This window comes from Mixophyes fleayi, chromosome 10 (assembly GCF_038048845.1).
Source record: "Mixophyes fleayi isolate aMixFle1 chromosome 10, aMixFle1.hap1, whole genome shotgun sequence".
In the NCBI taxonomy this organism is placed as follows: domain Eukaryota; kingdom Metazoa; phylum Chordata; class Amphibia; order Anura; family Limnodynastidae; genus Mixophyes; species Mixophyes fleayi.
In genome coordinates, this window is record NC_134411.1 from 102,617,220 (window position 1) to 102,644,455 (window position 27,236).

At 41.1% G+C, this 27,236-nt stretch overlaps 1 protein-coding gene and 1 long non-coding RNA gene across 2 annotated transcripts in view; one reads left to right on the forward strand and one right to left on the reverse strand.

Moving 5' to 3' along the window:
* ZDHHC7 (zDHHC palmitoyltransferase 7) overlaps positions 1-27,236 on the forward strand; it is a 165,727-nt gene that overhangs the window by 1,408 nt on the left and 137,083 nt on the right. The window lies entirely within an intron of this gene.
* On the reverse strand, positions 11,286-26,499 carry LOC142103695 (uncharacterized). Its single transcript, XR_012679424.1, has 3 exons — positions 26,412-26,499; positions 20,755-20,856; positions 11,286-12,545 (listed from the first exon to the last, which is right to left on the reverse strand). It is a non-coding gene; the product is annotated as an uncharacterized LOC142103695 (long non-coding RNA).

The following is a 27,236-nucleotide window of genomic DNA, read 5'->3' on the forward strand; positions in this document are numbered from 1 at the left end:
TCACTTGCAGCGGCTACAGGTCAGGTGTAAGTGCTGATTACTAGTGATGACGGCTGTGTATACAGCTAGAACATGTGTTTGCAGTCAGGAGCAGCTGTAACAATGTATTTTATGTGCAGTCAACATTCATAGCATCCTGATAAATATTTTCTTGTGAAGACTGCAGTGTACTGTATATAGTGGAGCGGACCTAAACCTGTATTCAACAACAGATGTATCTCTTACATCCTCTTATTGTTTAATATGGATGTGTGTATACCTGATTTACATGCTTTTTTTAAAAGAAATGCACAATATTTTTGTTTTGCCTGTCTTAAGGAATCAGACTCACAATGTCAATTTTATTCCGCTCTAAAGATACGGGAGCCCTTAAATATTGAAAAAGGTAATTTTGTTCTTTCATAAAAGACAAATTAACTTAATTTAATAAAATCTTTAAAGGTCAATTAATTTTGTTGATATTTGATTTGCGAACCTCTTGTCAGTAATGTTCTGGCCATGAATTGTCAGATAAATGTCTGAAAAAAGTTCAGCGATGAATGAATCAATATAAGAAATCTCCAGCAATCTGTCCGTTACCGTTGTCAGCTTCTCTGACCCAAACACAGGAAGATAAAACTGTCACCAGCCTTTGTGGAACCTGGAAGCTCGAGAGACGCAAATCAGGAACTTAAAAAAAGAAAACGAAGGGTAATTTCTCCGGCAGTTGTATTTGTATTAAGCAGGAAAATGGTCCATTCTGTGATTGTGCCACAGAGCGCACATTTTCTGGCAATAAAAGACGCCCTGGGGGAAAAATAATTGTTTAAAAATAGAGCGTGCCGAGAGATGAAGTGAGTTACAGGGAGAAGTCCGCTCGGCAGCAATCATTCAGCAGGGACATAAACACCATCCGTAATTTGTGTTTACCCCCAAATAGCCTCGGTCTGTCATTATTGCCACTTCAGTGTCCGCTTCCATGATAAGCGCAGGACAGGAGTTATAGTTACCCCGTGAAGAATCGTAAAACAATGGAACTCATAATTCACAGATGAGCTGTCTGCTCCCTACAACCTTAAATACATTTAACAAAGGACAAAAAGCGATGTGGCGGTGGAAAACGTATATCTTGCCTTTGCCATCTAACTACTCCACCTCTGCACCCATGCCTGAAACCTCCTACATTTATAAGGTAACTTATAATAATGAATCGATGGGCTGTATTTTCATCCATTCAATTAGCCTAAAATATGGCTGCCTGAACTTTTTGCAGGTAGTGACAGTTACATAAATAGAGCCCCAAGGGCCCCGGTGCGAATGTGGGGAGTCTCCACCCCCTCGTCAACACCATCATAATGCAGTAATCACCAGTGCCTGTGATTTTATCCTCAATGTTTATTTACTCTTATTAGTAGTCTGGTTCTTGGCTCTAGCGTTGGCGCTCCACCATGTGCCCAGGTAATGTGACAGCATACGGCATGTGACCTTGGTTAGTCTGCCACTTTCACCTCTGGTTAGCGGCTACACATTAACGTCTATTTCCTATCGTTTTCCCCATCTGCAAAGTAATGGAAGCACAGAAATGATATCTCTCTAGCATAAAATAAAAGGAGCTCAGACAATAATAGACCTTTATGCACTAAGAGGGGGAGAACAGAGGTCCCTGCTGATGTTGGGTGTTAGTAATGGAACCGGACCAACAAGGGAAAGTATCAAACGAACGAATACATGAAAATTAAAAGTCCAAAGATCCGCAGGGGGGCAGAGAGTGGGTTTGAAATGAAGCCAAGATAAGAAATGTCTAAATTACATGGACAGCGCCTCCTCACACCTCTGTTCAAAGGGACCCGTCTCACGGCGTCTCTGGCGCTGATAATTATTCTGGGAAATAAATGCTCTTTTATATCTCGGTGACTGTGCTGAGATCTAGAGGATACGTGTTGAATATGAATGAGATACGGAAAGAATTGTATCACCGGGGAGCCGACGTAATATTTGCATCCTCTCACTTTTTCCCTGGGGGAGACACATGGTGGGTAAGCATTTCATAACATAATGCATTAACATAACTACTAAATTCTGCTTTTCATCTTTGATTTCTCTAGTCTCTTTTTTCTTATTCTCCGGTGGAGATAAACAGCTGTACTCCCATTAGAAGAAGAGACGTCCTTCAACAAGTATAAAATGAAAGAATCTGTACTGAAAGGTTAGCGGCAGCAAATATGGAATGATAGAGTAAATATAGTATTAAGGAGAAAGAATTACACTATATTCTAAGACAAGACCATATTCTTTTGGCATGTTTATATATTTAGCCAGAAGTTATATGGAAACTCTGTCTGATACATGTTTGTTATTAAGTTACTGGTATATCACACGTTACTGTAACATGGAACAGGAAATGAGTTAGTAGAGGAAGTTACATCAGCAGATTCAAACATTGTCAATAAAAACTCCAATCGTTGGTGTTAAGATAATTCCATCCAGGAATCAATATCAATGACGGGAAGTTGCCAATAAATGCTCAAACCTCAGTGTGTCGCGGTAGTTAGCAATGCTGCCTCGCAGCGCTGGGGTCATGAGATCGATTCCAACCGGGGTCCTAACAGTGTGGCGGTTGTATGTTCACCCCGTGGTCTCCTCTGGGTGCTCTGGTTTCCTTCCAGAAACATACTAGTGAATCGTCTGTTGAGAAAAATGAAGACAATTTAGATTGTGAGCTCCAATGGGGCAGTGACTGATGTAAACTATTACAGATTCCCTGTACAGTGCTGAGTAATGTGATTGGTGTTATATAAATATCTGGTCATAAATAAACCTTATGATTCCACAGAAACGTACTTTTGCTGTTTACATGATGGTGTTTGTAGAAGTAACATTGTATATTCTCAGAGCTTATATTTGAGTGTTGGGAGCGGGGAATCAGGAACAGGTGTAAGGGGACACGGCCCAGTGCTCAGAGCCCATCCACACATCCATTTCCACGTCCACACGATTGCGGCTCTTTCTGATCTAGCAGACGGTCCTGTAACTGATTTTCTGCAGGTTGTTCTGTCTCTGCAACGTCACTAACTTATTCCCAGAGAAAAATGCAAACAATAGTAGCTCAAACCCTAGTGCAACACCTCTAAAAATATATTGTCCTGTTCAACCAGACTGGAAGCTTTTGTGTAACTGTGGGAAAAAAAATTGTGATCCTGATTTTTATTTACGTTACAGCGCAGCAAGCTTTTTTTTCTATACCGCGGAAACCACTCAGAAGATATTTTTAGTGTCCTCCACATTCCAGGCAGACGATTCTTCTCTGGGTCATGTCTGAGCTGTTTTGCAATTTTGGGGATTTTGCAAAATTTCTAGTTTACGGTGCAGTGTAATCAAATTTCAAACCTTGCTCATGTTTAAAACTAAAATAGTTATACTTTTAAATGCCACCTTTCTATGGAGCCCTAGGCGGAAGATTTTAATTATCCTGTCAACCACTTTGCTAGGAATTTTGCTTTGACAGAGAAGTTAAATCAACTCGACTGACAGAAAAAATGTGTCTTGTTTAGATTCCAAACACTGTAACATTCATCACTGTGCTGCAAATGTTTACCTATTTTACCCAAATGGTTGGTTACCTATTTTCCATAGTTTACAAATGAGTCATGTGACAAAAGTGGTCGAGGTCTGCGAATTGAGTGCAGAAGGACGGACAGACAGGGCCAATTCAGTAAATGTTTTTTTTTCTTACTTTTGGCATAAAGATGTGTCAGACATTTGACAGAATGTTGCCTAGATGACCGTGTAATAATAGTTTAATGTAATGTAACGTGCTCTATTAACCCTTTTAGATACCCCCCCACATCTCTGTGTATTGCATTTCTGGCTTCTTCAATATAGTATTTTGTACAAATTTTGCAGCTGCAGGAGGCTCACATTTCACAAATTCACCAGTTTCCTCCCCCCCCAGACCCCCTGACAAACGGGCCTCAGAGAGAACGCAGGCCAGAAATTCTCCACGTTAGTGAAACATTTCCTTTTTCCCGTCCTCCCTTCCATTAACGTTATTAGTCTGCTCCTGGGAAAGTTTGACTATTTCAGCAAAGGCAGCAATCCTGAGGCCAGACGTAGGGGAGGGTAAGGCGAGGGGGGCCGGAGGGCAGAGAGGAAACCTGGGGTGAATACAGCCATGGGTTGTGTGCTGATTTATTCCAGCTATCTGTTGGTCCTTGTGCTTCACCTGCTGTATTTCCAAGATTAATTTATTCACGTGGGAAGAATTGGATGGAATATTCTCGTGCAGGTGCTGAGAGAATAAACATAATGTTTTGCACGTATGAAGGCATCATGGCAGTGCGTGGTTTCTGCATGACGCTTGTGACAGAGGGTAAGACGGAAGAGGCAGCTGCAAGGGGCAAACAGATGAGTTCTAAACTTCACCGGATCTTCGGTTTCTACAAATCTCTCTGTTAGGATCGACTGGGACAACAAAATACATTTGTAAAGGTCTCATTGAAAAAACTGGAACTTTGAACAAAAATATCTTTACCAATTTTTTTACCAATTGAAATGGTAATAAAATATTTGCGAATGGATTTTCCAAAATAAAACAATTGATCCAATATCACAAATCATTTTGCACACTGCACTTCAGTCACCTTTGGATGGACGTGAACTTTCCATGATATCTATTTACAATACTGGCACAGCGTACAAAGTTTGGCATCTTTGCCTTAGTTAAAAAAAAATGTAAGGCTTAGTTATGAACATGCAAAAATTTGAAAGCACAAACGCTGTGTTGCACTTAGTTTTTACGGGTAGCACATAGATTTGCAGGTCACAATGGCGGCGTCTCTGACGATGCAAAGCTTTGCACTGCATCATGGGAGGGGTTGGGCATATCGGGTTGTTCCTTGCTGACTATGGATTGGTCATTTGCGTTTGCCTACCTTTGCGCCCACATGCAAAGAATGAGGGTGCGTTTCGCAGGATTATTTAAATAAGGCAGATTTAGTAGCATTCCCTGATTTATAAAACGGTGCACATGTATTCTTTTGCACAAAATTATTCAATTTTTCAAACAGAATTGAGGTTTCTCATTGACCTGCTCCTTGATCCAGAATGTTTTAAGATCGAGACACTTCTCCACTCCAATATGCATTGTACACACAGGTCAGGTGGCACGTTGCACGAAGCTAGTTACAAGGTGGGCTCCCAAATGTTCTAGTTTCTCAGGATTGTCCTGTATTTTACCGGGAAAGCTCATTCGAGGAACCAGATCCTAGGACTGTTTGAGGCAACTTAAGAAAGAGTGACGACACCTTAAGAAGAAATAATTTGCTGGAAGGGCATGCTCATACTTGTAGTTCCACAATAGTGAGAGTGTTACATTTTGCTTAACTTAAAAAAAATAAAACTAAAGAAATTATTTTTAAATTTGAAACTGGTTCTAAAAGTTGAAATAAGAAGGTAGGGTATTTGGGGGCTTGTAGTTCTACTGGATGTTGCCTCATAACGTTAATTAATCTGACCACCATGAAAGTGTTCCAGAAGTTGGCACCCACAACTCTACAGTTTACCGCCCGGGGCTGTTGTTCTGTGAGGCGGTACACTTCTGCCTACTGGGGCACACAGCTCATACATTGTAACACATCGTGTGCATATGAAAGTTCTTCCAAATTTAGTTTTTTGGCAGCACCCTCCTAAAGACATATTTTCATCAGCCAAGAGCATGGAACATATTCTCCGCACTGTAACTAATTCAATATTGTGTTTATTTTATTACACATATTTATGACTGTGCAACTTTTGCGGAAACAAGGTCATTTGCCTTAGAGGAGATGGACCAGTTTTGAAGGAAAATGTACTTATTTTTAGCACTCTGTCCGGTCCCCGTGGCAGCGATCTTAGGAGCCAATAGTTTAAAAAAAAGTGGAAATTTAAATCTCAGACTTTATTGTAGACCTCTCGGGGGGAAGGTTTTAGGGCACACACACGTCCATGCTTTACCTGCCAGAATTATCTGCAGATCAAGGAATGACAATTTCATGTGTTCCTATTAGCTGTTCCCTGCGTGGACTCGATGTTCCATGTGTAATGATCCGTGCGCAGGAAGGCCGTGTACCAGCCGACACTGTATCGTACTCTGCGCTAATTGTGTACACACCTGTATTACCATATGGGGGCCTGAAACAGACCCAAATTCACAGTTATTGGCAGCGGGCAGCTTTTCCTGCGGAACGCTCTATAAATGGTCTGACCATCCGTAAGGTCCACAGGGCCAGCTCAAGGGTAAGGGAATGGAGGCCGCTACCTTAGGCCCCCCAAGGAGATAAGGGTCTCACTTTGCATATAAGTGAGAAAAAAACATGATCTAAGGCAGCAAGTCCGATGTTACTTACACCTTGTTCTAAACCTCAAGAGGGTGGGACATGGGAAGACCCTAAGCGGACTTTTGGATCTGGACATGGATTCTTGCAATAAGGATTCTTTAAAAGTTACAGTCCCCTGTTCCAAGAGCCGTCACCCGCCTCACCGACCGCTTCTACCAGCGCGTCGTAATGTTAGTAACAGTCTGTAAACGGGTATGGGGGGTGAAACTGATTGATTCCACTCACCCTATGCCCACTTGCCACGTAGTCGGGTGCAGAGCTGTTGTTGAGCGGACCCTTCTTGTTCTGTTTGCTTGCAGTGCCCGCTGTGTACAACCGCTGGATACCGCTACATGTCATACCGTGTCACCGGCGTCTATCTAACAGCAGTAGGTATCCGGTCCTAATGACTAGAGGTAGTTTACATGTTAGTGGCCGGACCATTTTTTTTTTTAACATGTTTGTTACATTATCTGTCATTTTTGTTTCATTTGTGAGTATATATTACATTGTATTATATTATATTATATTATGTGGTCCTGATACAGAGCTAGGGTTTACTTTCTAGTAAATAATTTGGTGGAGTGCGGAGAGTTAGGTTTGGGAAGGGGATCGATGGAATGGAACTGAAAAGGTTTTTTGTTGAAGGCTTTTGTTTAATTTTTGCAGCCATCAGTGCATAACTCATCTGTATAAGATAAATAAATGTATTCTACCTGTAAAATTATGTGTTCTTTTGTTTTACCCTAACCTGTATTTGTGCCTCAACTCACCTTTTCCGCCCCCTAGTTCAGTCACATAACATGGTGGTTTTCTTTCTAATACAACGCGTTTCGCCACCTGTGGCTTCTTAAGTGGGTTCTGAGATTCATAGTCCCAGTTCCCAGCCTGCACTTTATATCTATGTATTTATTTTTTTATCCATTAGCTATATAGATTTATATACTTCACTGTTTCGTTTTCAGTATTTATTTATTAGTATTACCTGTTCTCATTAATTCAATTGTTTGATCAATTTCACTGTTTTCTTTTTAAACAATTCTCATTCATATGGGCTCCCTCAGCCGCCAATCCCCTGGTAGTTACATCCTGCAGCTAGTGGTGTATTCACAATCGTAGGGCCGCTGCCCACCTCTCGGCCGCAAGGCATATGTACATAGTGTGTGGCCACACCTGCTAACAGTGAAGCAGGGTCATAATGACGGCACCCCGCCCCCCAAAGGATAAGTCTACAGGGGTGTAAAGGGGCAGATGAACATAGGCCATGTACCGTCGGGCATGATTTGGGCGTGCCAATGCAGGCTGACTCAAGTCCTGGGTTTCTCGTAAGTGCACTTGTTTTCAGCTGTACATGTGATAGCTCTAGAGACTGTAAAAAACAGATTGTATGTACAGTACACACTAATAACATCTTTATTTATGTAAGAAAGATCTGTTGTTGACAGAGAAATAATAATAAAACGTTTATTTGCTTCGAGTTGGTAGTAATGATATAAATCAAATTAAAGGTTTTGAAGAGTTAAAAATCTTTGCCAGACATAATTGACTTCCTGAAATTACATTGTGACGCTGACAGAACTATTACGGCGATGCAGCAAATTAAAAAGAAATGATTATTAAATAACCATAAAACTGTGAAAAAACACTTGCTATGCTGCACAGTATTCTATTGTGAAGTTATAGAAATATCTTTTGCTATCAAATAATATAAAATGTTAAAACTATTTCTCATTTATTTAATTTTGTCTAATAATTTACATTAACATTGATAATTCTGCATATCACATAGGACATTTTGGCAATAGAAATCCATCAACGTTTTCAGACTGAAATCAATGAAAAATAAAACAGCAAATCTTTGCCCATATGTACAGAGAAGCGATGTGACGAAGGATCTTCTGTATTTCTATGATTTGGGAGTTTCTGGGAATTAGATAGACAGGAAGAAGAAAGAAGATTCCGTCAGATTATTAAGTAATAAAAACCTTCTTTTTCTGCCAATTCGGTGAATATGAAATATCTATGTCTCTAATTTCTGTCTGATTAGTGATGCTTTGTACAATGGCTGTCGGAATAGAGACATGAATAGGATTGGCTGATATTAATGTGATTCATTGCACCAAAAAGTCATTTTTTTTCTTGTTGAACAAAGTTCAGATGGACCCTTGGAAGCTGCCACAACGGCATGAAGGATAATTAGTGAGTGAATTTTTGCAGAAGGATTTAATTGCTTCAACCAGGGTCTCGGGTTGCTCCGTTTTGATTAGATGATTACCCCCTCATTCCCTTTCTAGCTAAAAGCGCCCTCAGATTAGCTCACGAAAATCCATCTTATGCGTATTGATTAATGGAGTTGGGGGCTTGATGGATGCTCATGGGAACTGAGGTGGGGGATATAGGGTGAGTTTCTATATATTGTAATGGATGATGATCCCATTAGGGTCAGTGGTTCAGGGACACATTCTCTTAAACCTAACTTCTGGGGGCACAGTTTGGGGTAATTTAAATATAAAGACGCTATTTCTAAGCCTATTACACAGCACTGTACAGAGAAACTGTAGTTACTCCAGCCTCGACACCAGTTGTGCTTACAGTCTAATTCTCTACCACACACGGGTTAATTTCAGCCGAATTAACCTACCAGTGTGTTTTAGGACATTGGCAGGAAACCCGCACCATATCCTCGTCTTTAGGATACTGTCCTACTGAGATCTGAGACAGGGCAAAAAGGTATAATGCAAAGCACGGCACGTGTTATACTGTGATGTCACTGGCCCCGCCCCTATGTATAAACTCACTCATCTGCAACCTGTATAGAGCATTTCCATTACTATAGAAACTAGCCAGCTAATTGTACAAGCTATAGCTTAACACTGCTGCAAGATACAGTGTTAAGTCATAGTGTTAAGTAAGATACAGCACCACCCAGTGGCCAAATTATCAGGAAATATATTAAAATACTTATTTTCACTCACTGACGGTCATTCAGGAAACACCCCCCCCCCCCCCAAAAAAAAAACAACAAAAAAACACTGTGGTTTTGCACAGGTACCCAACTAACGGTTCACCCCAGGCCAACCCAAACTACAAATGCACCTAGCTGTACAGCGGGCCAGAAATATCTTTAGAGGTGCCCAGTCTGACCCTTAGTACAATGACCAGCACATAACGTCTTCCGTTAATGCTACTGACATTGTGTTTTCACACAGACAGATTTTTTTTTAGATTCTTAACACGTGTTTATTATAACAGGCGCTCTTTGATTCCTTATTTGTATAACGGGTTAGCGGCTGGGTAACGGAGCAGTGTACTGCACATCACCTCTGCTTGAGCTGCCCCCGGGCGGCGGAGGAGGTGACATTAATAATGCCAGGAATGTGTGTGACACATGGAGGATCCTAATTGACTCAGGGAAAGGAGAGGATGGGGCTTGGAAGCTGCAACAGTTGTGAGGGTCCTAAATCTGAAACACATGATGACACTGGGTGACCTCACATTGCACCCTTGAACTTTTCTTAGAGTTTATTTCATTAGCAACATGTGCCAGGGAGAGAATACCATAATCCCATTAAATGTAGATTGCCATCTACTCCATCTAATGTTCGATGAGACTGTGATTGTGGATTATTCTAGTGCAAATATTGTTACCAAGGAACGGCTACAAAGTTTGTTCACTTTCAGTGCAGAAATGTCTCTAGTGAGAGATACGGTTATGAGTTTATTTTCTATATTTACTACTTATTTTCTGTAGTGATATCGTCATTCATTGGTGCACATTCATGTGCTGCAGGTATTTTGGAGACTGTCACACAAGCTTGTCCGGTGCAAAAATAATAATAATTTATTTCTATAGAGTAACTTAAGCTACACGTTTATATAGGGCTGTTTGTATACGCAAGTGGTTTTATTTACAATGGACAGAAAGGAGTATTTACAAACAGCAAAAGATATGTACCAGCAATGACTGTGTGCGCAAATGTGACTACTGAGCCACTTCACAATCCTTGGAACTGCTAAAAGCAGTGTTGAAAGATGACCGTAGTCGTCCTATGTGTGTGGTCATCATCAATCGGCGGACAGACCTCGGTGGAACCAACAGAAATCCAGCATTTGCCCTGTGCGCTAAATGTCCAGAATTTGCCCACTTACTTCTCGCTTAGATCAGCCCGTAAACATGAATTTCTGCATCATTTTCTCATAGGGCATCATCCGACCTTCCAACACCTTTCCCAAATATCAGACGCTGACCACTCCCCACCCTCAATTATTGTTTGTAATTGGAATCTGGCAATTTTGCATGAAGATGGTTTTGGACGAGTATTGCCGAGTGTTCACTCTCCTGACTTTGCTCAGTGAAACCGGTTTCGTTAATGGTGCAGAATATTGACATCCGTTACGTACACTTCATAGCGACGCCTTACCCTGCTTTCATGGGTCTGCAAAATTGTGAACAGTGGGGACATTGAATAGTAAGAACTAAGGCAGAGACTGGATGAGTGTCCTACGAGATGTAGATAACCAACACCTGATTCCCTAAACAACTTTTCTGATGTACATTTGCTTAGTACAGTCCTGTATGAACACGCAAAACTTTTTAGTAATAAAATAAATCTATACATAAAAGAAGTTTGTTGGCGAATATCTTCCACAGCTATCAAGTTAAAGCTGACAAATCTTACATAGTTATTTAGTATCGAAAAAGTAACTTATTAGACTACAGAGCGACAAATATTGAAACATTTTTTGGTTGTAAACAATTGTTTGACTACTGGAAGGAAACCTCACGACATAGCGACAACACAACAAATCTTATTTTCTAAATAGCATTGTTGGTCTATTTACCAATTAATTTGCTAATACATATAAAAAAACCTGCTACATATTACAAATAGGACCCGCGCAACACTGGGTGGACCTGCTAGTATTAAATAAATGAAATTAAACCCGTAGAGGGTAATTAATGTAGGACACCAGTCAAACAAGCACTTGTTTATTGCGCAACTAGCTGGCGAGTTGTCAGCTGACCTGACCCGCTGTAAAATTAATTACAGCGCTCATTGCGTTTTATGTGACGTATTTGGAGAAAGCGATACTGCTTTCAATGTGGAGGAAGACCGTGCCAAGTTGTACTTGGAGAGTTTTGAATAAATGCATTATACACGGTTTAATGATTGCTTTTTAACACTTTCCCTGTGAACCAAATGGCAAAGGTTTTGGGGCGGAAAAAGAAAAAAAAGAATTTGGCGACCAGACCTGCGGCCGGCCGAAGCTCGGGTCGCCTGATTGCCACCTCTTGTTCACGGAGAGGATTTTCCTAATCTTTTGATGTGAGTTGCGGGGCTGGGGGTGTCAGTAATGGCTCTGTGCACTTGTTGTGTAGAGGTGTGAGGATTGCCAGACCCCAGGAAACAATTAGACAACTAACAAAGGAGTGTTATGTCTGCAGGTCCCTGTGGCCTTGTTTATTTAAAGATTCCCTTCAGGTTGGGCTGTGGGCGAAAAAAATCTCATGCCCACGGGGGTCTTTTTACATGACTGCAATAAACACAGAAGCCGTTCGCTGTAATATTTGACATTTCGAGCTGCTTTCTGGCCAGCGGATTCTGTGAATGATGATGAGTGAGATCCATCAGTTACCATAACAACCCATCATCTACCTTATAGACCGGGGGGGGGTTTAATAATTTGTCTTCCTGCGTTTTGCCCCCTTCTGTCCATTTGCATGGAGAAATGATTTACAGCAGATATTTCCCTTCTTCCTCTGTTCATTTTTCTTTTCAGGGTGGGCAATGAGAGTTGAATCAAGACAACAGCAGAAATATATCAAAATGGCCGCCCTGTGGTTTTCTGCGAAACTCTAAACATCTGGCTCTCATATTGGCCGTAATTAATCCTCATGGCTGATAGTCGTTGACTCCAGTCCGTGGCAGGCCCTAATTACAGACTTAGTGAGACAGATGGATGAAGAACTTTCACTGGAGTTTATGTCCGTTACTCGTGCTAAATATAGGGGCGTTATTATTACTATTATTGTAACGGGGAACAGGCGGGCCAGCGCCCTATATATAAAAGAATATATATCTCAGCGGCTCAAAGTTTACGGATAAAATCTCAGGGTCACACATCCCCGGACTCCATGTTTTCCACTGTTATTCAGTTATGTTACGTTGTGCAATTGCTGGTCGCTGTTACATCTTCCATATTGGGGTTTTCCTAAAAGTCAAAAAGAAAATGCAATTTAATTTACCTGTGTGCTATTGCTCTTAAAGGTTTTATACTGTAAAGCTGGGTACACACCTATGCAATCATTCTGCAGATCACACGATAAATGTCCGTTTTGTCAGATATCGCATGTTTTATCATACCTAAACCCATCGCATCTCTTGATTTAGTTACATAAACTTCCTAAAAATCACAATCAGCAATGGAACGATGTCTGGTAAATATGGCAGTGTGTACACACTCAAAGCCAGCAGTGTAGACAGATATCTGTACAGTGTACAGAGTCAGGATCTTTTCAGCAGATGGTTGAGAGATGAAGGTAAATCGTGTAGGTGTGTACACACAGATCAATATGCTCATCCAGACTTTTAGTCATACTTGCCAGCTTTTCTGGAGTGTCCGGGAGACTCACGAAATCCGGGTCGGTCTCCCGGACTTCCGGGAGAGCAGGCAAGTCTCCCGTATCCCGCAATTCCCTGGCCAAAATAATGCGATTTGCGGTGAATCGCGTCATTTTGGCCCCGCCCCTGCGACAAAACATTTCCGTAGCGGTGGCAGGGCTAAAATGACTCAATTGACCGTGCCCCGCCCCCTCCCGCCCTCTAGTCAGGTATGCTTTTAGTCGCTGGTGAAATTGTTACAGACATCACATCTGAAGTAAGATCACATAGGCATGTTCATGTTTATGTGGTTTTGTTGCTGTAACATGTATTGAAAAATGTTTTACATACTAATTTACCCAGCAATAAGTCTTTCAGTTCTACTTTGTAAAAAAAAAATAATAATAAAAAAATGGATAATTGGTTATATACATATTACAAACATTTAACCATGCAACTGCTCTGTTGCAATTAATGAATTTGGGTCCCGATATAAGTGGGATAGTTTGCAGTTAAACACATCAGTTATTCAAGTTAATTATTTATCTTGACCATAAGTCATTGATAAACTGATATTTAAATACCCATTACTGTTACTGCGCTGTATTTTATTTATGAAGCCAACTTGAATGTTAATTTGTCTTCCTGGTCGGACACATTTTACTCCATGTAATTTACCTCGGTTTAAAGGGAGATGACAGAAGTTTTCCCTCCCGTTAAATAACAACAGTGACCTGCTTTCTGTATATATCACAATGATGCTTAGTGAAACGCGTGGCCGTAAATACGATTGTTAAGTATGTGTAATAAAAGATCATATTGCGAGGCTTTCGTACAAGGCGTTTAAAGACTGTTTATAAGACTGAAGACTCCAATCTCCTCTTTATATACACAGTGTAAACGTCTTGCCTAACTCATCACTTTTTTAGAAGCACTTTTATCTCTTGCTGATGTTTCAGCACTAACAAAGGATTTATAATTTCAGCATTTGTCACGCTGAGCTATGGCAGGTACCCTCTTAAATCAGACAACCTGCTTTATCTCCGCGCCAGAGGTTAAGTGCAGAGTGTTGGAGAGATATTATGCAATCATTTCACTCTTTATAGTCGGACCGAAGAGCAGATTATTTAAGCTCTTACTCGTTATGTTTTTAAATGGGATTTCTGAGCCGTAAAACTAGAAATTCTGATTTTTGTCTTGTTTTTACGAGGAAAGACAAAAAAGGGAAAAACTTCATAACATTGTAAATTTTGTCTTGCATTGTAAATGCATACTGATACAAACTATATACAAATCTGCTCCATCTGTCAGAGATATAATAAAGAGTTGTTAGTTAGGGCTGGAGATGAGCTGGCCGCGTTTGACGAATCGTTTCTAAACATATGAAAATTTTACAGAATTTCTAGAATTTTAGAGCCATTAAAAACTCGAAAATCAAACAGGTTTGACTGTGTTTGAATCTGTCTGATTGCGTACGAGTCGCTTTGCGCACCTTTTAGTTAATTATAGATTCCTTGGCTATTTCTTATTGCCAATGGTGAACAGCCGTTTACATTATCATTGAACGTTTTAGAAAGCTTCCTAGAGAGATATACAAACAACATACATAACATATGTAGCACCCGGCCCGTGGGCCCAATACATTGGCTACCGCTACGTCCTATTTTTTTTACACCATTGGGTGCTGATTGTTTTGCGGACCCTCTTGAATTACGCACATGCACCTATTTGTTCACGAAGCGCATTTCAATGTGACCTTCCACTTCCCAGGCCTTGTAATTACCCCCTAAAAGGTCAAATTACGTTTGTGGATCCAGCTCAAAATGATCACGGTGGAGAGAACAAAAACGTTAAATCAATGCGCAAAATACCAATGCATTAGGTCCGTCGCGGTATTTATTTAAACATTTCAGGTTTCTCCTAAAATACTTCTTGTTTCAGCTTCATTTTTGTCTTGAATTCATCTTGAGAGTGAGGAGATACCCCTCCTGCAAATAGTCCGCCTCTTTTATCTTCTTTAAATAAAGTTGTCCCACGAAACGTCTTATTTTGGCATGTGGGTGAAAAAAGTAGGCGCACTAATATGCCTTATCGTCAAAAACACCCTGGATTCGCCCAACTCCTGCCGTGGGTTAGTGCCACACCCCCACAGACCCCCGCTGACATCCTGACCCTCGTTCTTGCTCATAAAAACTGGGTACATTCACCAAAATGTAGACACATGATGTCACTGCGCTATTGAACGCTTGTAAACGAATCATAATGACCCCTTTTCCAATACCATCGTCAGATCGGACAAGAAGCTTTTCCCCCGATTCCCATGTGACTGGCTATTAGTGACCTTACTGACACATCTCAAAGAGGTCGAAATACCTGTATGTGATGTATATAATAAGAATTACTGTTATTCCTATATGGATCTAAGTGGAAATAATAATTTTCTTTCAAATAAAGGGTTTTACAAGGCCGCACAGAGACAGATCTATGTGGATTGACAGAGGTGTTAGTGGAGTGTCTGCATGCAGAAGGGGAGGGCCAGTAAATTGGATTGGAAAGCAGTTAGATTTGGGTGGAACAGCTGCTGACTGAATGGAAAGGGTGGGTTTCAGGATTGTAGCCGTGTAAAGTAACAGGAAATCTGTGAAATATCATAAATCAGGATTTACTGACTGGGGTTTTTGTACCGGGGTACAACAAAATGGATTGAATAACAGGAGCGTGTACAAAACTCTTTTACTTGCAAATTACCAGCACCTGCCACAGCGATGCAGACTCAGTTCAAGCTGACCGATATTAAAAAATCTGTAGGTTTCAGCAATCTTTGGAAAAGAAAAAAAAAAAGTTTTACAAAGATGTTTTGGAGAGAGGGAAAGCTGACTCAGTGCAGGGACGAATCAGAGGTGAAACGAAAAGGCTTGTCAAGAAAACCAGGCTTGCCAAATATGCCATGTCTGAAAGATTGCTTCTTAAATTAAACATGTGGAGGGACAGGCCCACGGTAGGAGGTTGGTATTTATTAACCCCTTCACCGTGAAGTGTAACACCCATATAAAGTCATTTTAAAACATTACTGTTCAACAAATATATGGTTTGCAAAGCTTTCTGTGCAGAATAAAATGAAAGTACTCCCATGACTGACATGGTTTGTTGAAGGGTTAGTCAGCAGGAGTCAGGGAACTTTTTTATCTTTTACCCCAAAATATATTTAGATACGCCGACGTTACCCCCGTGATTTGAAAGGAAGGAAATCATATATTATTAATTATTGGAATTCAAAATTGTATTGAATCTATTCAAAATTTCTTTGAAAGCTTCAACTTCAAAACTTCAGGTTTTGGAGAAATAATGTTGCTTCATTTTTGATACAAGAGCATCAATATTGGGGCATTGTGATGTCAGAGCAATTTGGACGCTGAAGACTGTATCCAATCGATTTCTCTGTTTTGTTTTTATGTTCGTTAGAGTGTAAAATCCTTGTTCGCAAAGGTAGGTTGTTGCAAAAGGCAGCAACTTGTTGACTGCCTCCTCGTGTGCAATTTTGATGCCTTTGCAGCTGTTGACATCCAAAAATATGACAGATCTGCTTTGTTTTCAAATGCAATACGTGCTTCATTATTACATCGAAGCTCAAGAAGTGTCTCTGACAACCCTTGAGGCTCTTCTGGTACAACAGCAATTTCACATTTAAAGGGGTCTACAATCCAACTGACAGCATGTGAATCGGCAGCAGCATTACCCCCAGGAATTTCATATTTACCCCATTTGGGGTAATTTACCCCTGTTCCCTGACCACTGGGTTAGTACATTCTGTTTTTCACGGTAATTTGGCCATCGGGGGATATTGTTCAGCCATGGTGGTATCCACCAGGTATAAACCATTTTGACCGACTTAGAAGAGCTCATTAAGAACAGAGTACTCTGCTGGCGTCGGATGTTCACCATACGGGTTAACGGCCACTAATTTGCGTCATGAATTTTTCAATATGTTATTTTTCTCCTACTATAACAAAGTCGCCTCTCGAGCCAGATCGCTGTTAAACTTGGCCGAGCATGGAGTATAACCAGCTCTGTGTTCCCGTACAGCCTGAATTATAAACAGTAAGTGATACGCACAGTTACCCACCTGACCTGTATTTTAATACGTGCGGCATTGTAATATCTGAGCGAGAGGTGTGCCAGGCACAATTTGGTGGCCTTTTAACATGGAGATGGAGAATATAACTTACATCCATCTGGCCACTTATTAAATCATGTTTTTCAGTCATTTTATTCAGTGCAGAAGAATTTAAGCCGACCGCAGAGTTATGAACTTCTGTTAAGGCCAAGATCAAAATTTTCTGCAAAACAATCTTGCTCAAGTTAATCATCTTAATTCAGATTCAGATTGCCTTAAAGTGGCCGGTTACCACCAGTATTGCTCACAACGGGCCAGTTCGGCAGGAGTGAGGTGTACCTGGATTGGAGGCAAGTGTCACATGGTCATATCATATCCAATCCAGCTGCTGACCAACCACTCTGCCAATCACAATAAATATTATGTCCAAAATGTATAAAGGTCATTCGAGCCAAAACATAATATACTAAGTAAAACCCAGTCCCAAAGGTAACTTACCAGGAGTCCGGCGTTCAGACCATTGTGCACATTAGAGGGGCAAATGACGTTGTTTTCAGTATTTTGTGGGTTGAACATTTAAATACTTTTGCAGACTCATAAACCCTATATTTGGAGAAGCCAGAAATTTCTTACTGGGTCAGTTCTTTATATTGGGGCGCTTGGGGTCCTTTAACACTTTTCACCTTACCATTGTTTTTTAACAAACATCCCCTTCCTCCCCAACAAGCAGAACTGTAGGGGTCCCGTGTCGTAAGAAATCGGCCCTGACAGAGCTCCAACAGCTGCTGTCCTCACCTGGAAGATGGGGCCCTTACTGCTCCGAGCCGGGGCCCAATCTGCCAGTCCCTGTTTTTGTTATACAGTATTCTGAATGCAGCCATGCTGCTGGTCCTATGGGTAGTAGGAATTATCTATCATTATGTCGTTGGTTAGTTGCTAGAACACACAAAGTACAGAATGAGAGCATTGAGCGTTCCCTGTGTTGCACTTCGATTTTCTGTTAAATTATTCTAACTTCCAGCCATCACCTGCTAACAATGAAGACATATGAATTATGGGCAATATTCAAGTCACTAGGAACCAGAAGCGTATAGTAGTTTATGTCGGCATCCCCTCCTCCTGGGACATTGTGTCATTCTGGGCCTGATTCATGAAGAAAAGTAAGTTTATTCACGTGATGGAGTTCACGTATGTTTGCTCTCTGCGCATGTGCAAAAACAATTCTTGCGTCAAAGAACACAATATATATTCGCACATAAGACACATCCGACTGACTACGATTTGAAGGACGGAACGGAGAGGGGAAGGGAAGGACTAACGTTGATCATGTGCATTAAGAGCATGAGAAGTCCGAGTGGTCGCACAAGCGTCCAATTCATGCTTTGTGCATCCCTAAGATAGGTGTTTTTTTTAGTTGTTTTACTTGCACCAGCTACAGGTCAGGTATAAGTGCCAGTGATAGTGATGACGGCTGTGTATACAGCTAGGACATGTGTTTGCAATCAGGGGCAACTGTAAATAATTATTTTATGTACTGTAGACATTAGTAACATCCTAAATAATGTTTTTATTTATGTAAAAAAAAAAAATTTTTTTTTTGTTTTTCCCGATGTCTTTTCCTTAACGACTATATTATTAACAGGTGACATTATTGCACACTGTTTGTATCTTGCAATGTGTTGCATCTGTCTGCATACAGCAAGTTCCCTATATCCATTGCGTACTTACACCCATACTCAACAAGTGACGTTTCCTCAGATCCGCCTGCAGCTTGTTTGTAAACATAAATTGCGTTCACTTAGCATTAATGAATGAATCAGGCGCTCTATGTTTTAGGCGCCCTCCAATCATTGGTGATTTACTCAGCCGCCTCCGCTGGCCTAGCGGTAGCGCCAGCCCTTGATCTCGCCCACAGAATGACTGCGATGAATGATGGCATAAGCAGTTTTAGGGCAAGATTTACTAAGCTGCGGGTTTGAAAAAGTGGGGATGTTGCCTATAGCAACCAATCGGATTCTAGCTTTCATTTATTTAGTACCTTCTACAAAATGACAGCTAGAATCTGATTGGTTGCTATAGGCAACATCCCCACTTTTTCAAACCCACAGCTTAGTAAATCTAGCCCTTAGTCTTTGTCCTTACTAAAATGTCACCAGAAACGTTCACTATCTCCGTTAAAGAAACTCTGCGATGCTAATGTGATACAATGTTGCCGCTGTGACCTGAGAAGGTATCAGAGGGGTTAAATTATGGACAGAACAGCGTTTTGCTGAAATACGTTTCTCCTGCCTAACTGCAGCAACTAAGAGCAGATCCTGTCCGTCTCCCCTCGTCAGACACCCCAAGCTTGTCTCCACTGCAATCTATACCCACCCACCTTTTGCATTCCTGCAAATATTGGCCACTAAGTGGTTGTAATTTAAGAATGTGAGATCCCTTAATAAATATGTGTGTTCTAATCCAAATATTTTAAGGCTGAATCCTGTTAGAAATGCAATTGGCTCCAACTACACATAATATTGGATGCGGTGGGAAGGAAATTGATGTAAAAGCAGAATTTAATTCTTGAGCAATCTCTTTAATCTCTGAGCTATCCGCAGATATCACTGTGCCCTGACTGTAACCAGTCTCTGCCTCCTCTAATTATCCTGAGTGACCAAACATTAGCGCTACAGGGAGGAGCGGACAACCTGTGGCCCCTCAGCTGTGTTTATAAACAGAAGTCCGTGCCCCCCACTCCAAGCCAAAGACTATTTTTATTTATCTGTTGGAGATACTAGTAGAAAATCCCTAAGGCAACGTTCCACATTAAAAACCTAATTAAGAACACTCCTAAAGAGGTACACATACCGGTCGTCATCATCATCATAAGTTATTTATATAGCGCCACTAATTCCGCAGCGCTGTACAGAGAACTCACATCAGTCCCTGCCCCATTGGAGCTTACAGTCTAAATTCCTAACATGGACACACACACACACAGACACACACACACACAGACATAGAGAGAGAGATTAGGGTCAATTTTGATAGCAGACAATTAACCTACCATTATGTTTTTGGAGTGTGGGAGGAAACCGGAGCACCCGGAGGAAACCCACGCAAACACGGGGAGAACATACAAACTCCTCACAGATAAGGCCATGGTCGGGAATCAACAGGGGTGGCGAAAGTTATTGTCCTGCTCCAAAAACAGACATCTGTGGAATTTCAGATTTTAATGTTATTACCCCTCCACAAATGCACAGGAAAGACTCAGAGTCCGATCCTGGCGCTGTTAGTAAGGTAGAGTCATTGCTACCTCTTATCAAATGCTCAGTGACGGTATATTTTTTTTAAATAAATGGCTACGTGATAATAATGATAATTAACGAGGGGGATAAATAGGCCCCGTAATTGTGTTTAGTCTCTTTTAGACCAGCTGTGTGTGTGTGTGTGTATATATATATATATATATATATATATATATATATATATATAATCTCTTCTGATTCTGTCTTATTCCTTATATGCAGTTTTCATAGAAATGTAATCGTAGAATTCTAATTTAATTACTATCAATTAATGTTTATTAACATTTATTTTTATAGTGCCAAAATAGTCTGTAGCGCTGTACAAGTGGGAAGAAACACAGTAAATAATACTAGAATGTGTTTTATCATTGCAATATATAAAACAAGTCTCAGGGCAACAGAACGATGCTCACCCGCTGCTGCGACGCCAGCTCAGAGCGGTAAGGGTTAAGGCGCTACATCTGGCCAATCCCTGAAGACGGGCCCAAGCCTGGAACTGGACGGTCAGATTTAAACTTTAAAAAAAAAAACTTTGATACATAATAATGCTAAAAAACAAACAAACACATAAAAGTTTAAAATAGAAACACTATACTTTAAAAATGTCAAAATATAATGTAAAAACCTGTATACATTAAAAATACTTTATTCAAATAATAAATAATTATTTTGATGAGCCTAACCAGTTAGTGCTGCGATACTTACTAAATAGGCGATCAATAGGAGATGTTGGCAAGTATTAGGAAAAGGTGGCTCACATTTGGGCGAAAGCCGCATCTATTTACCCTTGAGACGCTTCTACCTCCACTTTCCAATCTCATATGGCCCAATCTCCTCTGAAACCAGGATCACGTTTTACAACCCACCCCTGTAACTGCCTTGGTGCATGACCATGTCTGACTACGATCCCTTACAATCTGTGCCAAAAATATATTACTTGTACTAAATAAGAATGATAATGATGGAATGCGTTAATGTGGAGGGGGAAAAATATTTTGGGCACATCTCCAAGCTGTGACACTTGATGGCCGAATCCCCAAAATTCTTAGCAATTATTTATTTACACTTTTGGCTTGACAAGGTTTTTCTGCAGGATTCCCACAGTCACAGCCGTCATTCTGCAGCAAATGGAATTTAAATGTTCAATCAGTCCCCTGTACGTGGTGCTTTAGGGAAGCCTGCGGACTGACCGCTGGCTCTGCATCTGGCTGGGGTTCCATGATCACGTCTTTCCCAAAGCGTTACCGTCCCAACCCAGAGCAAGCTGCAGCGCGATGACGGAGAGAAAAGCTGGTTTTATGGCCATGGAAGGCTCTGACCCGGAAACATCATTGGAACGTTCGAACGTGTCCTCTATCAACCAGATAACAGACATATAGGTGCAATGTTTGTTCAAACACACACTCATCATCATCGCAGCGGTGACATGTCAGCAACACGGCTTGGACACGAACATAAATGTATAGATGTGATGACAGCTTCACGAGTCTATCTATTTATACATTACACTGTGCTATAGTAATTGTGTGTACACATCCCCCTCCACAGACACATTACTGCACTCTGTTTATGTAAGGTACACAATAGTGTCATGCTGTAGTATTTGTAAATAGGAAAATATATATATATATATATATATATATATATATATATATATATATATATATATATATATATATATATCTATATATCATTTTTTTTACATATGCGTCTTTATTCATTTGTAATAGACAAACATACTGCACAAACATATGTGCAACATTGTAACATAAATTGACATATATTATAAGGAAAATATATCAGGCTCGCTACAGGTCTTCGTTCTACTGACCGGAAACAACCTTGGCTTGCACTAATGAGACCAAAGTGTACAGAAACAGGTCTGACCGCCTGCTTTGAGCTCATCAGTGCCGGCCAGGCTATTGTCCTTGTGCGTGTGGGTGACCTGAGCCGTGTTCTAAAACCCCAGTTGGGTGATTGGCTCACAGGCCTTCCTTGGCAACAACAGTTTGTGCCGACAAACCAGCAATTAGCTTTAATGCATTGGTTCAAAGAGGTGAATCTCGATTCACCTCACCTAGTTTTCAAAATCCAAGGGCCAGATTTACTAAAGGACGGTTTGATGAAACTGACGTACTTACCAAAGGCCAAACCACAGATTAAGAGGCTGAACACCACAGTTTAACTAGAGATGAGCGGGCTCGGATATCTGAAATCCGAGCCCACCCGAACGTTGCCGATCCGAGACCGATCCGGGTATTCCCGCCAATTGCAAAACTGAAACCGAGGCTCTGAGTCATAATCCCGCTGTCGGATCTCGCGATACTCGTATCGCGAGATACCTATAAATTCCCCGCTAGCCGCCGCCATCTTCACTCGGGCATTGATCAGGGTAGAGGGAGGTTGTGTTAGGTGGTCCTCTGTCCTGCTATATCTCGTGCTGTGCTGTGCTGTTCAGTTCTGTGCTGTGCTGTGCTGTGCTGTGCTGTGTTCTGCTCAGTCCAGTGGTGCTGTGTCCTGTGCTCTGTCCTTCTGAGTTCAGTGGTGCTGCTGGGTCCTGTGCTGTGTCCTGTTCAGTCCAGTGGTGCTGTGTCCTGTGCTCTGTCCTTCTAAGGGCATTGTTATTTCCCCATTATTCCCAAGTTATAAAAATTTTTAAAAAAAGTTATGAAAAAAAATAAATAAAAAATAATTATAAAAAAAAGAAATTAAAAAAAAATATCCAAAAACAATCCTGCAGTATAAGTCCATTGGTACTGCAATATTACAAAGTTCACTGATTCTGCAGTATAAGTCCATTGGTACTGCAATATTACAAAGTTCACTGATTCTGCAGTATAAGTCCATTGGTACTGCTATATTACAAAGTTCACTGATTCTGCAGTATAAGTCCATTGGTACTGCTATATTACAAAGTTCACTGATTCAGCAGTATAAGTCCAGTGGTACTCTCCTGTGCCGCATATAATTTTTAAAGGCTTTGCAGAGTGTGTGTGGCTTAGGGGTACGCTCTCTTGTGCTACATATAATGGAAAACAAAAATTTGGAGGATAAAGTAGGGAAAGATCAAGACCCACTTCCTCCTAATGCTGAAGCTGCTGCCACTAGTCATGACATAGACGATGAAATGCCATCAACGTCGTCTGGCAAGCCTGATGCCCAATCTCCTAGTACAGAGCATGTAAAATCCAAAAAGCCCAAGTTCTCAAAAAATAGCAAAAAGAGAAACTTAAAATCATCTGAGGAGAAACGTAAAGTTGGCAATATGCCATTTACGACACGTAGTGGCAAGGAACGGCTTAGGCCCTGGCCCGTGTTCATGACTAGTGGTCCAGCTTCATCCAAGGATCTAAGCCCTCCTCCTCCCCCCCCTACAAAAAATTTAAGAGAGTTATGCTGTCAGCAACAACAACAAAACAGCAAAGAACTCTGCCTTCTAAACAGATGACATCACAAATCCCCAAGGCGAGTCCAAGGGTGTTGGTGGTTGTGAAGCCTGACCTTCCCATCACTGTACGGGAAGAGGTGACTCCATCCAGCATTTGCAGCACACCCTCTGCATATGTTGGAAGGATCACCCACAGTGTAGATCCAGATTTGGATAATCAAGGTGTCAATGTTGTACACCGGGAGGAGGCTATTGATGTAGCTGGCGCTGTGGAGGAACTTGATGATGAGGATGGTGATGTGGTTATTGTAAATGAGGCACCAGGGGGGGGAAACAGCTGATGTCCATGGGATGAAAAAGCCCATCGTCATGCCTGGTCAGAAGACCAAAAAATGCACCTCTTCAGTCTGGAGTTATTTTTATCCAAATCTTGACAACCAATGTATGGCCATATGTAGCTTAAGTAAAGCTCAAATAAGCAGGGGTAAGGATCTTGCCCACCTAGGGACATCCTCCCTTATACGTCACCTGAATAACCTTCATAGTTCAGTGGTTAGTTCAGGAACTGGGCCTAGGACCGTCATCAGTACAGGGACACCTAAATCCCTTGGTCCTGTTGGATACACACCACCAACACACTCCTCGTCAACTTCCTCCACGATCTCCATCAGATTTAGTACTGCAGGCCATGTCACCAGCCAGACTGAGTCCTCTTCTATACGGGATTCATCCGAGGAATCCTCCAGCCACTACTGCCACTGCTGCTGTTGCTGCTGTTAGTCGGTCATCTTCCCAGAGGGGAAGTCGTAAGACCGCTACGTCTTTCACAGAACAATTGACCGTACAACAGTCGTTTGCCATGACTACAAAATACGATAGTAGTCACCCTATTGACAATTTTTTGGTTAACAAATTCAACAAATAACACTTTGACGTTGTCTGTCTTTCACATACTTGATGGGATCTCAATGATGAATGCTCTGTACCATGGTCGTCTAAAACAAGAGTTATTGACGCGCTATAACTACTGTAGTTTTTATAAATTATAAACACTACACTTGAAAGTTGGAGGAGGTATTGTGGCCCCGGTACCAAATTGGGTATCGGGGCCACTCCACTATGCAGTTCAGATAGAGGCGTATCAGATATTAAACAACGTTGACTGTTGCTGCCAAATCATAAATTAATGAAAATGACCTCTCATCGTCAAAAACAAGAGGTATTGACACGCTCGAACTACACCCTGTATATGCTGCAGAGGATGTAGGAGCAGGCAGCTGTGCAGTGGAATTCAGACCATTTGAAGGCGGAGGTATTGTGGCCCCGGTACCAAATTGTGTACCGGGACCACTGCACTATGCAGTCCAGAAAGCTACCTCGGTGAAACGTTTTGGACTAAAAACAATATTGTGAGGTGTTCAGAATAGACTGGGAATTAGTGGAAATGATTGTTATTGAATGTTATTGAGGTTAATAATAGCATAGGAGTGAAAATAAACCCAAAAACTTGATTTTAACACTTTTTTTATGTTTTTTTTCAAAATAAATCCGAATCCAAAACCTTTAAATCCGAACCAAAACCTTTCGTCAGGTGTTTTGCGAAACAAATCCGAACCGAAAACCTCAAGCAAATCCGAATCCAAAACACGAGACACCAAAAGTGGCCGGTGCACATCCCTAAGTTTAACAAGCCACCACCTTACAAAGCGCCATCCCGATTTTTAACATATACAAGCAACAAACAGCCAGATTTACGAAGCTGCTATTTGACAGACCGCTGGGAAAAGAAGTGTCAGTGAGAGGCAAGATAGCTGAAGTTGTATGCTGCCATTCAGAACATAAGAAGAGGCACCATGGACTTATAAATTATGGGTGCAATCACTATTTATTGATTAAGAGACAAAATTTAATTTATAATTAAACTTAATTTTTTATTTTATTAAATGAGCAATATTATTGAATTATATTATAGGTAATATGAATATATAATCATATTAACTGGGCAATTCTATTTGATTGCTAGTGGGGGATATAATTATTTATGATGCACACGTGTGGCACTATATAGTGCCCCTGTGATATAATAATATCATTATATTGGCCCTTTATATTATGCAAAATAAGATTCGGCTCCATAAGTTAATTAGAAGTTAATTTTGCCCCTAAATCAATAGCTAATGATTGCTCCCATCATTTATAAGTCAATGATGAAACAATGTGTTTGAGCTGTCCAGCCAATCAGAAGCAGTTATAGAGAACCGGTCTTTTTTCTGGCGGTTTTGACTTAATGGCAAATTAGCCGGTGGTTTAATTGTTTTTTATCCGCCACACGCCACCAGGCATTTAACATCCCAGCCTCAAATCACCCTGTTGTAAATACGGGGGTTTGTTGGCGATGTGTGGCGGATTAAAACCGCCACCTAACACGATTTTTAGTAAATCAAGTGTTTTTGTAGAGTGGAAACGTGCGCTCTTCTGCTTACCAGGAAACACTCCAAAAATGTGCACTAGCCACCTCCAGGCCCTGTAGCCTTGGAGAAAGTCTAATCTAGGCAAAACACTTCAGCGGTAAAGAATGAGGAAGATTATTTTTATATTGGGTGAGAATTTTGCTCTAATGAAGAGAGGGAATAACTAGGTGGGGTGTGACTACTGGTGGAGGGCGGACACCTTCTCTCTTACCATTACTCCACTCACACAGACAGACACCGCTCTCCTGATACACTGGCTGCAGGAAGGTGAAGGTGACTTGTGTGATGTGTCACCGGGCTTCCTCCTGCACTGGGGAGAAACGTCTTTGGGTGAACAGGACAACATAAAATGTCACTATTATTAATGTGCAGCGTGTCTGCCGGTAGAGTCTTAGACGGGGTACATTGGTGGTTTCCTCTATTACCTACAGATGACTTGGGGGGTAACTGCAGAGAGATTTGGGTAGCTCAGTTAATTCACAAGTGAAGACCTTTATCATCTCCTAATGACATGCAAAGATCACATTTCCTACTTATTGGCTCGTTCAGCAATCAGCCTGGGAGAGGGATGTGTTTCTGTGTTTAGTGAGCCCAGCTGTGAGATGTTTATTTACTTATCCTCGACCAGGAATGGCTGCAATTTAAAGGTTGCTAACTGTGGTGCCTTAAACACTTCCATATTGTACCAGCCTAAATCCACAGTAACTGCGAGCCCTGTTTATTTAACAGGTGCTATTCTACAGACACAAATACTGGGGGCAATAACTTTCTTATCAACATAGCAAACCACACAAATTAACCAAACTACACTAAGCTTATTGTTCATTTCTTAGACAATATAAGCTGACTGCTGATTGGCTTGACACTGTGAGCTTATTGTTGAATGGTTGGACAATGTGAGCTAATAGTTGATTGGTTAAACAATGTGAGCTCATAGTTGATTGGTTAGACAATCTGAGCTCATAGTTGATTGGTTGGAAAATGTGAGCTAATGCCTGATTGTAGAATATTAAAGCATTGAGTCTCCAGTTGAGGG